Source organism: Loxodonta africana, chromosome 12 (assembly GCF_030014295.1).
Source record: "Loxodonta africana isolate mLoxAfr1 chromosome 12, mLoxAfr1.hap2, whole genome shotgun sequence".
Taxonomy (NCBI): domain Eukaryota; kingdom Metazoa; phylum Chordata; class Mammalia; order Proboscidea; family Elephantidae; genus Loxodonta; species Loxodonta africana.
Window position 1 is genome coordinate 99650316 of NC_087353.1, and position 13205 is coordinate 99663520.

The 13205-nt window shown below is 44.6% G+C and overlaps 1 protein-coding gene across 3 annotated transcripts in view; it reads left to right on the top strand.

Annotated features, from left to right (window-relative positions):
- The first annotated feature begins 1872 nt into the window (after positions 1 to 1872).
- RABGEF1 (RAB guanine nucleotide exchange factor 1) overlaps positions 1873 to 13205 on the top strand; it is a 66032-nt gene continuing 54699 nt past the window's right edge. The window contains exon 1 of one of the 3 annotated variants that reach the window (XM_064296066.1): positions 1873 to 1974. The gene's annotated coding sequence lies outside the window, so the exon portion shown is untranslated. Of the gene's footprint in view, positions 1975 to 2435; positions 2587 to 13205 lie in introns of those variants that run through there. The other 2 variants (XM_064296067.1, XM_064296068.1) reach the window with 2 other exon arrangements.

A 13205-nucleotide genomic window follows, 5' to 3' on the forward strand; every position in this document is an offset into this window, starting at 1 on the left:
AAAAACAACACATAGGGAACACTATGACTACCCATACAGCCATCATCCAGCTCAAGAACTACAACATTGCCTCCTCAGTTAAATATACACTCTCTCCAGTTGTCTACACCTCCCTTCCCCCAGAGGGAACCAGAATGAATTTGATGCTTATCATTCATAAGTAAATGTAGGCACACACACATTTTACCTGTTATATTCCTCAGGTGATTTCATACACTTCCATTTCATTGACTACTAATGGATGCTAGTAACTTCCAAATCTATTATTTTGAATCCAGGTATTTCTGCAGGGCTCAGACCCACTCAGATCCAACTCCATTGGGGTGTCCCACACTCGTGTCACATTCAACATATTCCAAACTAAGTATCGCATCTTTTCCTTAAAATTTTTTTGTGTTATCCCTAACTTGGTAAAAGTCACAACCCTCCAAACAGGAGTCATCTTTGACTTTTCTTAGTCCATTAGTCTATTCTCAACCTTGCAGGCTGTTAGATCATAACGTCTGCTCAAAACCTCTGATGGCTTCTCATCTCCGTTTGAAAGCCAAACTCCTTAAAATGCCCTACCCAAAACCAAACCAAACCCACTGCCATCCAGTCAATTCTATCTCATAGCGATCCTACAGGACAGAGTAGAAATGTCACACAGGGTTTCCAAGGAGCCCCTGGGGGACTCCAACTGCTAACCCATAGCTCTTAACCACCACACCACCAGGGTTTCCAAAATCGCCTACAAGACCCCACATTATCTGGTGTTCTATTACTTTCTGGTCTCCTTTTCTACCTCCCCCTCATTCACTCTGCTACAGCTACGCAGGCCATGGAGGTGGAGGGTGCCTGAGAGCCTTTGCATTTGATGTTCCTGTGCCTAAAATAAGCTTGTTCTGGTATTTCCACAGATGCATAATAGCTGGCTCCCTCACCTCCTTTGTTCAAATGTCACTTTCTAAGCGACGCCTTCCCTGTCCACTCTAAAACTGCAAACTTCCTCATTGTACTCCCTATCCCCGTTCCCCGCACTGGTTTTCACTACAGCACTTTATTGGCTCCTCCATGCCTCCCCTAGAATGTACAACAACCCGGGTATTTGTTTTATCCTCTGTTGTATCCTCAGTCAGCCTAGCACACAGGCATTTAGGAAGAATTTGAAGACGGAATCAATCTCAAAATAATCGCAATTCACGTACAAGGATGGAGAAATTAGGCAACCTGCCCAAGATCAGAGGCGGCAATTAGCAAAGCCGGGATTTCAACCCAGCTCTTCCCCCAATACACAGCGTAGTATTCTTTTTTCCTTCCCTCCAGTAGCTGCGCTTTATGCCATAGATGGCATCCTGGACACAGAGGCTGTCAGAATTTAGCTGCCGTTTCCAACATTCCCTAAATGGGAATCACCAAAACTGGCTGCCATCTGTGACTCGACCACTCACTGGGCGACCCGGGCTAACTCATATAACTTCACTGGCTCAGGATTAGGCTGTAAAAGCAGCTTCTGGATCGACCAATCTCTTTAAGATCCTTTAAACTGAATACTTCCAAAATCCTAAAATAGATAGAGGGATGGGATTCACTCGTTTCCTAGGCGGCCATATTCCCCTCGGCCTGGGAAAGGTCCCGGCCTGTGACTCAACTTTCCAGCCTCTGCCCCCCTTCTCCGCTTCCACAGCAGCCAAGGGAACAACGGGGACCCAGAGCGCCGCCTCAGCGCTTGCCGCGAAGACCCCTCGCTCCCCACAGCGGCCGCCGCGCGCCCCCTCGCCCGCCTCGGGCCCGCCCCCCGAGAACCCGGAGATGACGTATCAGCGCGCGACGTGCGTGCGTGCGTGACGTGCGTGCAATGGCGGCGCCGGCGCCGGGGGCGGGGCGTGCGGGCTGGAGGGCGGGCGTGAGCGAGGGGAGTGGACTGGCCGAGCCCGGGCCTGCGTGAGTGACTGGGTGCAGTGGCGGTCCCGACCCCGCGGCGTCGCGGACGAGGTACGGAGCGCGCGGACTGGGGCAGGCGGCGGCGCCGCGGCAGCTCCGGGCCGGTGGCTGCGGGGTCGCCGTCCGTGCCGTGCGCCCGGCCGCGGCCGCTTGGCTTCGGTGCCTCCTGCCGCCCGCCGTCCCAGCCTGGCCCGGCCCCGCGGCCCTGCCCTGCCCAGGCCGCCGCCGCTGCCCTTCGCCCCGTTAGTGCTCAGCCTCCCGGTCCCCGGCCCTCGTCCCCGAGTTCCCCAGCCCCGGCGAACTCCGAGGACGGGCGCCTGTCATTTCCTGGCCGCCTCCCGGGACGCCTTCCCTCTGCCCGGCTCCCTCCCCGCTGTCCGGGGCGCGGGGGCCGAGGGACACCTGTGGGTGCGGCCTGTCGGTGGCGCCCAGGGTCCCGCCGGGGACTCCGGGACCGGCTGGACTCGAGGCGCGGACCCGGACGGCAGCCCGGCCTCGGCTGCAGGATCCCGCCCGGGGCTTGGGCATGGGGACGTCCCGCAGCGGGGACGCGGGGTTTGCAGCCAGGGTGCCGACTTGCGCCCGGTGGCCGAGGACAGACTTGTGGGGCTAGTGTGAGGAGCAGAAGTCCCTGCTCCCGAACCGTCGCGGAGGACAGCCCAGGTGATGCCGGTCGCGGAAGTTTCTAGGGAGCAAGGAAGGTCTCAGCTGGTGGGGAGACTCGGCCATAGGCAGCTGGTGGTGGCTCGGCGCTGATGACCCATCGCCGTGGCTGGGAAATGAGTCTTGGTTTGCTCGCTGAGGGGCTCATTTCGCTTTTGAGGTTAGATGTGAAAAAATTGCCAGGACAAGTTGACAGGATCACCTGGGGAGAGTTTTTTGGGTCTGAACAGATTTTTTTTGAGTTTAAAAATAGTTCCCGCCGGAGATGCATTTTTTTTTTTTTTTTGGTAGTTCATTTAATGATTAATAACGTCAGTTTTTCGGAGTTCCTTGTTCTTAGGTGGAAGATTAAGAAGTGTTCAGGACCGGAATTTATACCGATATTCTAAGCAAATATGTGATTCAGACCCTGGGTTCTGCCCCCCAGAAGTATGCCACCCAGAGAGAGGGACAGTAAAGCTAATTTCAGTACAGGGCTGGAAGTGCCTTGATGAGCAGACAATATTCAGATCACAAAATGGGGTGGGAATTTGAGGAATGTGTGGTAATGGGAGGCCACTAATGAGGGGAGGGCAGTAACCACAGTTGTGTGCGACCTGTTGATTCCAACTCATAGCCACCCCATGTGACAGCGTAGAACTGCCCCATAGGGTTTTCTAGGCTGTGGTCTTCAGGGGAGCTGATTGAACCAACTGTGATATCTTTCTCCCTCAGAGCTGCTAGGTGGTTTTGAACCACCAGCCTTTTGGTTACCAGCTAGGCTTACCCATTGAGTCACCTAGGCTCCTTTCAGTAACTTCTACCTTAACGTCAAGTCAGATCCAACTCATAGCGACCCTATAGGATAGAGTAGAACTATCCTATAGGGTTTCCAGGGAGTGCTTCGTGGATTGGAACTGCCAACCTTTAGGTTTGCAGCTGAGCTCTTAACCACTGTGCCATAAGGGCTTCAGGAATTGCTAGGAGGTGGATATTACTGGACTGTGAAAAGTGCAGGGCAGAGGGTGGTGGGACACAGGGTCAGAGACATAGGCAGGAAGAGTCCCTGGGTGGTGCAAATGGTTAATGAGATAAGCTGCTAAACAGATGGTAGATGTTTGGTCCACCAACATTTATCTCAGAAGAAAGGCCTGGCTGTGTGGTTCTGAAATATCAGCCACTAGAAACCCTGCAGAGCACAGTTCTGACCCACATCGAGTCTTCTTGAGTTGTACTTAACTCAGGGCAGTTCAGTCCAGGAAGCTTGGGCTTTTATCTGATGGTGGCAGAACCAGAGTGGAGCTTTAAGGAGGGTCACTGTGTGGCTTAAATGGATTCTTATGTAGATCTGACACACAGGCTGCTGTGTGACTGACTGATGGGGATCACATCCAGTATAGCCCCTGATTGTGTGCTGTCTTATATTTTCATTTTTTTTGCTCATTAAATGTTTAAATTGTATACTCTTCTACTAGTTGTTTCTCTGGGTAAGAGTGCCAGCCAAGAGTAAGCTTCTGTCAACAGGGTTTCTACTTTTATCTCTTGGCGTTCTCAAAGTTGAGTATTCACAAGTGTTCAATGAGTACTTGTTGACTTGATGAGAGTAATGCATTGATTTCTTCTTCTTTTTTTTTTTAATGAATAGTATTTTTATCGGCAGAGAGAGGAGAAAATTCCATGTTTTTTTTTTAAATTGTGCCTTAGGTGAAAATTTACAGCTCAAGTTAATTTCTCATTCGAAGATTTATACACATGCTGTTTTGTGACATTGGCTGCAATCCCCACAATGTGACAGCGTGTGTCAGTTTGTCCAGTTCCTGACCCTCCCTGCCTTCTCGTCTTGCTTTTGGGCAGAAGTTACCCACTTGGTCTCCTGTGTTTGATTGAACTAAGAAGCACGTTCCTCACGAGGGTTGTTGTTTGTTTTATAGGCCTGTCTAATTCTTTGCCTGCAAAGTGGGCTTCAGGAGTGGTTTCAGTTCTGAGTTAGCAGAGTATCCCGGGGGCCACAGTCATGGGGGTTCCACCAGTCTCTGTCAGACCAGCAAGCCTGGTCTTTTTTTAAGAATTTGAATTCTGTTCTACATTTTTCTTCTATTCTGCCTAGGACTCTCTGTTGTGATCCCTGTCAGAGCAGTTGGTGGTGGTAGCTGGGCACCATCTGGTTCTTCAGGGCTCAGGATGGTGGAGGCCGTGGTTCATGTGGTCCTGTAGTCCTTTGGGCTAATATTTTCCTTGTATCTTTGGTTTTCTTCATTCTTCTTGGCTCCATATGGGATGGGACCAATAGATACATCTTAGATGGCTGCTTGTAAGCTTTTAAAACCCCAGACACTACTCACCAAAGTGGGATGCAGAACATTTTCTTTATGAACTATGTTATGCCAGTTGACCTAGATGTTCCCCGAGACTATGGTCCCCTGCCTCCAGGCCCAGCCACTCAGCCCCTCAAAGTGTTTGGATGTGTCTAGGAAACTTACTTGCTTTGCTTTAGTATGCATTGATTTCTGATGTTGGTTTCCATTGAGAAAATTTGATAAGTAATTACTCATTTTAATACCTACATATAGAACTAAGCTCCTGTTTCATTTGCTTGTAGCAGTCTCTGGCTAGAGACGTAGAATTCCCGTCTTGACGGTGTGAGTTTAATTTCTGGTGCATGTGTTTTTTTATTGGTTGCAAAGTAAACCTCTCTAGTAGAGATGACCCATCCTTAAAATGTAGGAGATACCTGTGTAACTTAACACCTGTAACTCAGAATAGACGTGTTATGAAGTGGCTTCTTCACACATCGCTAAAGTTACCACACTGAAAGCAGGAGTTCCACAGTGGAGGCCAAACATTTTCTAAGTCTTCTTAGAAGCTCATCTCCTTCAAAAAGCACTGTAGGAAAGTTAGTATGATGTTTCCTATAGCTGAAAGGCTTCGAGTAACCTAGACTGTTGTTAAATAAACACTGATAGGAAGCAGCGACAGCTGCCTTAGCTCTAGCCCAGTAAACTACTGTTTTACTGATATTTTTATCTGTCTGATATTTGGATAAAGGCTGTACTTTGTGGTGCTGTTTTCAGGTTTCCTGGGACATTCCTGTCTTTGATGAGTTGATGTCAGCAGGGTAGGAAGTGTAACTTTTGCTGCATAATACAACATTTGTCCTTGTTCCTGGTGGCATAGCTCCCTTCTTTCTAGTCACTCAGAGGGCCAAGAACTGTAATTATGATGGATTCATCAGATAAATTTGTGGTTACCAGTAAGACGTTATGATCAGAATGACAAGAATGTGTTCACGAGTGGGTAAAATATTACGCAGTGCGGGAGTCACAGGCTTTGTCTGTATCCTCACCAGTGACGGCGAGGAGATGGCTTGAAGTCCCTGAAGCGGGAGTGCGGAGGGGCCTTTGGCGCCCCGAACTCTGTGTCGTTTCACAGCCTCTCTGCCAGGCACGGGGGGACTGAGGAGTGAGTTGTACAAAAGTCTCGTAAACCACTTTTGATGCCCGTCAGCTCAGAGTAAATATTCGATTGTGAGTGCGTTTGTGGTGACTTAGTCTGTATTTTAAAACGAAAAATGGCCTTTGGGGGGTTTTTACATAGGAGTCTATTTATAATTTTCCGTGCCAAAGTTAAAAATACATAGTGAAAGTATTTTATTTTTGTAGTTCCTCTAGCATTAGAATTTTCTCTAATTTTAGACATATTTGCTATAAAGCAGTCTTTTTTCACTTTGTTGTAAAAAAAATCTTTAGAAATTGAACTCTTATAAAATGTTATTGATGGAAGAAATACCTCCTTATTGTGCTATAATTTCTTTTTAAGTGCAGCGTATTTATTACTTCAGCCACTTCTTGTTCCAGGAAGGATTCATGACTTACAGAGATACATACAACATTCTGCTGGTCACATACAGCTAGAAAAAGTAAGTGATGAACTCAGTCTGAGGGAGAAAAATTAAGACGGGAACAGGAATGAGGTCTGACCTTAAGTATTTACTAAACCCACTGCCGTCGAGTCGATTCCGACTCATAGCGACCCTATAGGGCCGAGTAGGGTCACAAATTTGGCTTTGCTTTTCATAGTAGCCAATCCAGAGAGAAATATTATCAGTTCCGTGGTTCAGTGGCCATACATTAAAAGACACCAGTTTCTCAGGATAAGAATCATTCCTGGTCTTTTGACCAGAGGAAAATTTCACCTTTGGATGCCAAAAGACGCGTGGAATTCCCAAAGAAACCCCTCAGCAGCATCCTTCGGTGAAGACAGCGTGCATTTCACGGGGCTGTTTGCCTTGCTGTTGTTTTAGTAAAATTCCTCCTTCCTTGTGTAGGTTGATGACAGTGTGTGAAAACACAACCATTAAAAGCAGCTCTGGGGAGGGCAGGATCATGTGACCCAAGGCCTCCGCTGTCCAGACTGCTGTCACTGAAGAACCTGTTTTAGGTTATCTGCATTAGCAGATGGACCACACATCCTCAGACTACCTTCTGGAACTAGTTTGTTCCTCACTGCCACTTCTGTTATGACTTTATCAGCGGTGGGGTTTGAGTTTGTACTCCTGACAAGTTCCTAGGTCCATCTATTTTTAAAAAGTTTTTTTTACTGTGGTGAAAATATATTCAATAAACATACACCAGTTCAACAATTTCTACATTGTATGGCTCAGTGACATTGATTACATTCTTCAGATTGTGCACTCGTCCTTACTGTACTTTTCCAGATCATTCCACCACCATTAACATAAACTCAGTGACCCCTAGCCAACACCCCCTGTTTCCCCCTCCCTCCCACCCCTGGTAACCGCTAATAATCTTTGCTTTCTGTGTATTTGCTTATTTCATGTAAGTGAGATCATACAGTATTTGTCCTTTTGCAGTTTACTTATGTGGCTCAGCATGATGTTTTCAGGGGTCATCCGTGTCGTGGCATGTGTCAGAACTTCATTTCTCTTCATGGCTGGCTGAGTTATTCCATTGCTGTGCACATCTGTTTTATGTTGTTAGTTAATTGCAGAGCCGTGTGTTGTAACGGCCATGCTTTATCATGGAGGGTGTGAAAATGGAGGGGTCCGACAAGGACATATTTTGAATGAAAGCCACCTCCCCTCCATACAGAGGTGAGCTGAGCGAATACCAGACAGCAGGCCTAAGGTTCCTTTCAGGAAGTAGGTTTTGGGATGTTGGCTGTAGCATAGAGAACACTGACTTGAAAAAGCCAAGCAGATAAGTTGTTTTTAAGAAAGGAACACATAACACATCCGCAACATCTTAGATGGAATGTCCCATAAGTTAACATATCTGTATTTTGCTCCAGCTAAAGAGGTGTGCTCTTAAAGAATAATAGTTAAAATTTATCGAATGCTAGCATTGGCCAAGCACTGTGCTTAAGAATAAGCTCTTGGCATGTATTATCTCACTGAATGTTGTCCTCTCTCCCCTCCCCCTTCACACATACACACACACACACACACACCCCCAATAAAGAAATGTTCAGAGCAGTAACTTGTTCTAGGTTACACAAGGGGTAGTGGAGACTTGAACTCAGAGAGTCAGACTCCGACCTGCACCTAAGCATTACTTTATACTATCTGAGACAGACTGGACGGGTCTGCCAGATGGGGCTGGTACAGTTCATAGAGGTATCAGAACCAGCATTCCAAAAGGACCTCAAACAGTTCTGGATCTCCCTGTCCAGGAAACGGGCTTCGAATAGGGCACGTGGCCATAGTTTGTGAAGCTGGGGGCGGGGGGTGGGGGTGGAATATGTGTTTTCGACACCTGTCAGAATTAGAGAACTGGGAATATTGGTGCATGTTTTTCCTTTGTGTGCCGTCATTGTGGCTGCTGTGAGCATCAGGAAGACCATAATGATATTTATAAAGAGTGTGCCTGGGAAAAAGAGGTTTATATTTTGGAGGAAAACGTTAGCTGGTGATTTCAAGGCTACGATTCGGGATGGATTTAGGGTACACGTTTGTGGTGACATTGCTGGGTGTAAGTGTTCTGAAACCTCATTCTGTGTTTTATTAGGAATTATATTGCGTTCGAGTTGTACAGATAAGTAAACCGTTATTTGAGTTTTTCATGGGACTCTTTTTTTTTTTTTTCTACTCCAGGTTAATTCCAGATCATTTTGTTTTGTTTTGAAGTATTATAGTTGCCACAGCATATTGAGGAGCCCTGGTGGCACGGTGGTTAAAGCACTCCATTGCTAACCGAAAGGTTGCCAGTTCAAATCCACCAGTGGCTCCGTGGGAGAAAAGACCCGGTGATCTGCTCCCATAAAGGTTACAGCTTAGGAAACCCTGTGAGGCAGTTCTGTTCTGTAGGGCGCTGCACGTCGGAGTTGACTTGACGGCCCAGGAGACCGCCACCGCCGCCGCCACGTAGTGTAAATTGTGATCTAGCCTGTGAAACTAGGGGATGGAGCATAGTCTTACTCATCCTTAGTTGGTAAACAGTGGGGGAACTGCCCTCGCCGAAATACACTTACGTAAGGTGCGACTCTTTAATGGCATTTCCATACAGCTGTTGACTTTTTTTAAAAACATGTTGCTGGAAAATGAGTTGAGCCAGTGACCAAGGTTTTAAATAGGATTATTATGAGAAGAATGCCAATAAAATATGTGCAAGCAAAAGCGAAACAAAACTGTAGGCTGATGACACAGTATCTAAAATCCATTATCACTAGTGTCTCATGCTCGGTTCCTACTAGAAAACTGGGTTCTATTTTTACTTGTGTGAATTCATTAGCCATTGCGGTTGGGGTTGTAGTGTGATAAGTGGGTAGGTTTTATGTGTCTGGGGTTTCAAATGTGGTATCGTCGTGAACGGACACTTCTTAATGCCGTTAGGAGGAATAACCAAGCAGTGGGCAGAGTGTTGCCCGCCCACACGCCAGCTGCCGATGCGTCCACAGCCAGGAAGTGGACTGTCTTAGGACGATATTGAAACTCAGTATCTTGTCGTTTGAATGTCAGCCGTGTTAAATAGACACCGCTTTCTTCCAAGAACCTGCTTTGTTCCTGGACATACTTGGGAACAGATTGCAGACATCGTTTTTTTTTTAATTACCCAAAAGAGCACTTTCAGGATATAGGCTATTCCCTTAGAGAAGAATTTTTACCTTCTCAGTCTTGTTTTAGTAACTGAAGAAATCTTTTTAAAAATTACCTGACAGTATTTGAGAAATAAATTGGGGTTCTTTCAACGTTAAGCTTCTTAGATTCTGCGGAGAGACGGATCACGAGGTTGGATTCTAGGTTTGACCAGTCCCAGCCCCAAACACAGCCGTTGATGGTTGTGATAGCAGTTGTACTGTTTGTGGGACACAAAGATTTCGGTTGCATCCTGCAGTTAACATGGTGACTGTATTTGGAGAAAAGGAATCCAAGGAAGTACCAGAAAATACTTCCGAAAAGCTTTTCTTTTCTTTTCGTGAGGGTTTAATTTCGGGAAGCCTAGTTTTTATAGTTATGAATTTTAGTGACTGTCTTAGTTATCTAGTGCTGCTATTGAAGAAGTAAGTGGATGGCTTTAACAGATACTTATTCCTTCATGGCCCACAAGGCTACAAGTCCAAATTCAGGGTGTCGGCTCCAGGAGAAGGCTTGCTTTCTCTGTCAGCTCTGGGGGAAGGTCCTTGTCATCAATCTTCCCCATGTCTAGGAGCTTCTTTGCGCAGGCACCCCGGATCCACAGGATGCTCTGTGCTCCTGGTCCTCTCTTTTTGGTTGAGGTCCCCATGTCTCTCTTCTCTCTTCCCTCTTTTGTATCTCAAAAGAGGTTGACTCAAGATATAATCCAATCTTACAGATTGAGTCCTGCCTCCTTAACATAACTGCTGCTAATTCCATCTCATCAGCATCATAGAGATAGGATTAACAACACATAGGAAAATCACATCAGACGACAAAATGGTGGACAATCACACAATTCTGGAAATCATGGCCTAGCCGAATTGACGTACATTTTTGGGGGACACAATTCAATCCATGACAGTGACTTTGTCAGAACCACTCGGCCTAGTAAATACTACATCATCCCAGAATACCCTCTAATCTTTATAAATGCGTATGATTTTTTGTTGTCTAAAATAGTGTCTGCCATTTATTTATTTAAAAAATTTATTGTGGTAAAATATATATAACAAAATATTTGCCATTTTAACCATTTTTAAGTGTACAATTCATTGATATTAATTACATGGAATTCATCGTGTTGTAATACCATCACCATTACCCATTTTCATCTCTCTAAACAGAAAACCAGTACGGCTTAAGTAATAGCTCTGTTTCCTTCTCCCTTCAGCCCTGGTAACAACTAATAACCTTTGGTCTCTATGCATTTGCCTTCTAGATATTTCATGTAAGTGGGATCATACAATATTTTTCCTTTTGTGTGTGACTTATTTCACTCCCTATGGCTGAATAATATTTTGTTGTGTGTATATGCCACATTTTGTTCATCCATTCATCTGTTGATGGCCACTTGAGTTATTTCAGCCTTTTGGCTATTGTGAATAATGCTGCAGTGAACATTGGTGTACGGGTATCTGTTTGTGTCCCTGCTTTCAAATCTTTTGGGTATACACCTAGGAGTGGAATTGCTAGGTCATATGGTAGTTCTTCGTTTAACTTTTCGAGGAACCGCCAAACTGTTTTCCACAGTGGCTGCGTTTTTTTTTTTTTTTTTTTGGCTTCCCACCAGAAGTGTAGGAGGGCCCAACACTTGCTATTTTTGCCATACTAGTGGGTATGATTGGTATCTCATGGTTTTGATTTTGCATTTCCCTAATGACTAATGAAGTTGAGCATCTTTTCATGTGATTATTTGCCACTTACATATTTTTTTGGAAAAATGCCTATTCAAGTCTTTTGCCCATTTTTTTATTGGATTTTTTGTCTTTTATTGTTGACTTGTAGTACACCTACACCTTTTACTTTGTGTGTTTTTAAAATTTTGTTTATTTTGTTGTTGTTGAGAATATACACAGCAAAACATACACCAATTCAACAGTTTATTGATTACATTCTTCAAGTTGTATTTTTTTAAGTTACTATCATATGTAAGTAATTCAGAAATCATCATAAAGTTACATATGTGAGTTTTATATAGTATTTCTAAAAGTTCTATCTTTGTGCTCCGTGTTATTGTGCACTTTTACCCTTCTCTGAGCTGTCACAGGTTTTCTAAACAGAATTGGTTCTGCCAGTGTTGTGCAGTGACCTCCAAGGCTGTTGGTAACAAGGACTCTTACTTAGCTCCCGTTAGAATTTTTACATATCCTGGTAGGTTAACACCGCTCCATTTAACATATCCGTTTTTGTCTCTAGTAATTAGTGCTTCTTGCCTTAAAGTCTGCTTTGTATGATATTAGTATAGTTTTACTAGCTTTCTTTTGGTAAATGTTCCATGCTATATATTTTCCATCATTACACTTTCAAACTTTTTTTGTCCTAAAAAGGATCACAAAGTTAAATTTAATTTTTTCCTTTAGTCTGACAGTTTTAGTCTTTAAATTGTTGTTGTTGTTGTTAGGTGCCATCGATTTGATTCCGACTCATAGCAACTCTGTGCACAATGGAACACTGCCCAGTCCTGAGCCATCCTTACAATCGTTGTTATGCTTGAGCTCATTGCTGCAGCCACTGTGTCAGTCCACCTCACTGAGGGTCTTCCTCTTTTCTGCTGACCCTGTACTCTGCCAAGCATGATGTCCATCTCCGGGGACTGATCCCTCCTGACAACACGTCCAAAGTATGTAAGACGCAGTCTTGCCATCCTTGCTTCTAGGGAGTATTTTGGTTGTACTTCTTCTAAGACAGATTTGTTCGTTCTTTTGGCAGTCCATGGTGTATTCAATATTCTTTGCCAACACCAGAATTCAAAGGCGTCAGTTCTTCTTCGGTCTTCCTTATTCATTGTCCAGCTTTCACATGTATATGATGCAATGGAAAATACCATAGCTTGGGTCAGGCGCACCTTAGTCTTCAGGGTGACATCTTTGCTCTTCAACACTTTAAAGAGGTCCTTTGCAGCAGATTTACCCAGTGCAATGCGTCTTTTGATTTCCTAACTGCTACTTCCACGGCTGTTGATTGTGGATCCAAGTAAAATGAAATCCTTGACAAATTCAATTTTTTCTCCGTTTATCATGATTTTTTTTTAGTCTTTAAATTAGAGTATTTATTTTCAATTAATGTAATCATATATGTGTGTGTGTATGTATATGTATACACACATACGTACATATATACATTTATAAGTTTTCTTTTTGACACACCTATTCTTTGTTCTGGAAACCTTGGTGGTATAGTGGTTAAGCGCAATGGCTGCTAACCAAAAGGTCGGCAGTTCGAATCCACCAGGCGCCCTCCGTGGAAACTCTGTGGAGCAGTTCTAGTCTGTCTTATAGGGTTGCTGTGAGTTGGAATTAACTTGATGGCAGAGGGTTTGGCTTTGGTATGGTTCTTTGTTCCTTTTTTTCTTGCTTTCTTTTGGATCAATCAAAATATTCTTTTTCCCTTTAGTAACTTATTAGTTATGTAATCTTTTACTGTTCTTTTAGTGTTTACACTAAAGATTATAACTTACCTCTTGACTTACTATAGTCTAATACAAATTATAACTTTTATCACTTACCCA